This window comes from Chiloscyllium punctatum, unplaced genomic scaffold, assembly GCF_047496795.1.
Source record: "Chiloscyllium punctatum isolate Juve2018m unplaced genomic scaffold, sChiPun1.3 scaffold_1063, whole genome shotgun sequence".
NCBI lineage: Eukaryota > Metazoa > Chordata > Chondrichthyes > Orectolobiformes > Hemiscylliidae > Chiloscyllium > Chiloscyllium punctatum.
The window spans coordinates 1-2,500 of NW_027310797.1; the positions used below are offsets into that span (position 1 = coordinate 1).

Below are 2,500 nucleotides of genomic sequence, written 5' to 3' on the forward strand. Positions count from 1 at the left end.
CTTCAAAGTTCTTTTCAACTTTCCCTTACGGTACTTGTTGACTATCGGTCTCGTGCCAGTATTTAGCCTTAGATGGAGTTTACCACCCGCTTTGGGCTGCATTCACAAGCAACCCGACTCCAAGAAGACGCGATCTCGACCCGCCTCTCACCGCCACTGGCCTCACACCGTCCTCAGGCTAGGCCTCGATCAGGAGGACTGGGGCGACTGGGCACCGTCGAAGAAAGCGCTTCTGTACGCCACATTTCCCTCGCCCGTCAAGCGAGCGGGGATTCGGCGCTGGGCTCTTCCCTGTTCACTCGCAGTTACTAAGGGAATCCTTGTTAGTTTCTTTTCCACCGCTTAGTAATATGCTTAAATTCAGCGGGTTGTCGCGTCTGATCTGAGGTCGTACCCAGAGTCAGAGGATGGCCAGGCCGCACCGCCAGCGTGCGAATCCCCCGCACCACCTCTTAGTGGGCCGGCAACGTCTCACCGCGGACGGGAGTTTGGCCGACGCCGCGACGGTCAGAGAGCCAGCCACCCGCACGTCGCTCACCACCCTTGGCCAGCGATGGTGTCGACGAGTGGCCGCCCCTGCCGCCTCCAGCGCCGCCGCGTCCACGCGCGGGGACGTGCTCGGCGCAATTCCACGGGACCGGAGACCCTCCCCCGTCCACGGCGGGAGGCGAAACTCGGAAGTGCCGGCTGCTTACTCGAGCGGAAGGGTCAGCCTGATTCCTGCCTTGCCGGAGGCCCGGTCGCGGGGGTGACGACCCGCCGCCCGGGACGTGCGAGGCACCAGCAGACAGAGACTGCCCGACGGTCAGAGAGAGGGAGAGAGGAGTGCCGAGGCTCAAGTGGCGAACGGTCGCGCAGGCACGCCACGCACATCGATCGCCAGCCGCGGAACGGCACGGCCTTCAGTGGGGCCGGCGGGCGACGCCGCTCCTGAACCCAGCGGCCCCGAGCCGGACGAGTTGAGGAAGGCACGCCGACGGTGACAGGGTACGGAAGACACAGCGGTGGCCTTCTGGCGACTTGGCCCCCGACAGCCCGACGTTCCGCCGTCCTCCCGATGGCCAGGAGGACCGTGCGGGGGTCGGCCGACGGCGTGGTAGGTGTGCCTGCACGGTGACGGAGCACACACCACGCCCGCCAACCCCTCCGTACCTCCCGAGACCGGTGGCAGGACGGAGCGGAAAACGTGCGGACTGAACGGGAGAGCCAAGAGCCAGCGATCCACGCGCGTGCGACCGTCCAAGTCACAGCGTTCGACGAAAACCTCCTCCCTCGGCCAGGCACTCGGCGCCAGCAGGGGAGACAGGATCAGACGCCCCGCCGGCCACTTAAGGCCGAGGACGAACCACGAGACGGGCGGCTGCAGCAGCGGGCGGCCTGCAGCTCCCAGCACTCTCAATCGATCAACCATCGAGTCGGGTCAGCGTGTCAAACCGGCGAGCTCCACGGTCAGGCCGGCGGCGCACCAGCACCGGACCTCCGCGGCTCCCTTCACTCTTTCCACTGCCAGCCAACCGAGAGACGGACCCAATGCGGACGTGCAGAGCTTAGGCAGACCCCCCACTGGAGGCTCAACACTTCGTGGCAGCTCCGTGTCCCAGAGACCAGGAGGGTTGGCACACACACACAGTGTGAACCACCGACAGCCATTCTGGGACCGGTGACAGCCGTGCTGGCCCCACTGCCACGACACAGACGGACGCCAGGCCGCGCTCCCCGGCGGGGGGATGGCGTCGAGCCTGACGAACGGAATGTGCAGGGTGGGGGGGAAAGGCCAAGCGCTCCGACGCCGGAGGGCTCCGGAGTCTGAACTTAGGGGGACAAAGAGGACGGGTCCTCTGCGACACCCCAGCCGCGCTCTCGCCAGCCAAGGCGAGTGCGATTGATTGCCAAACGACCCTCAGACAGGCGTGGCCCCGGGAAGAACCCGGGGCCGCAAAGTGCGTTCAAAGTGTCGATGATCAATGTGTCCTGCAATTCACATTAATTCTCGCAGCTAGCTGCGTTCGTCATCGACGCACGAGCCGAGTGATCCACCGTCAAGAGTTGTCTGAGTTTGTTTTAGGTCTCTCCCTCGCCAGAGGAAAGCGACCCGGACCGCACATACGCTCCCCACCTTGAGCTACAGCCACCTGCACGCCGGCGTGCGGGCGGAGCAGGGTGGCGTGAAGCGATGGGGAGCACCATCCTGGTGCGGCCCGCAGAAACATACGTCTATTGGGGGGAGGAGGACAGGGCGCCCAAGAGGCGATGCGTGCCCCAACGCACCGCAGCGACGGAGGCAGGATCACCGCCACCATGTCGCCCGCCTAGTATCACGAGGCGTGCAGCAGCTTTGCCCTAGGAAAAGCAGAGGCGGGAACGGGCACCGGCCATCGGTTCGGCAGCGTCACTGACGCGTGCACGTGGCGGCGTGTCGGCGAGCGGACTTCCTGCGAGGAGGCGGGGGCGGCACTCGCCCGAGCAGACGCCCGCCCGGCCCAGCCACCGCCGAGGTGGA

The 2,500-nt window shown here is 65.8% G+C and overlaps 1 non-coding gene across 1 annotated transcript; it reads right to left on the reverse strand.

Moving 5' to 3' along the window:
• Positions 1-1,894: 1,894 nt before the first annotated feature.
• LOC140474548 (5.8S ribosomal RNA) lies at positions 1,895-2,048 on the reverse strand. The gene has a single exon (XR_011959203.1). It is a non-coding gene; the product is annotated as a 5.8S ribosomal RNA (ribosomal RNA).
• Positions 2,049-2,500: the final 452 nt, after the last annotated feature.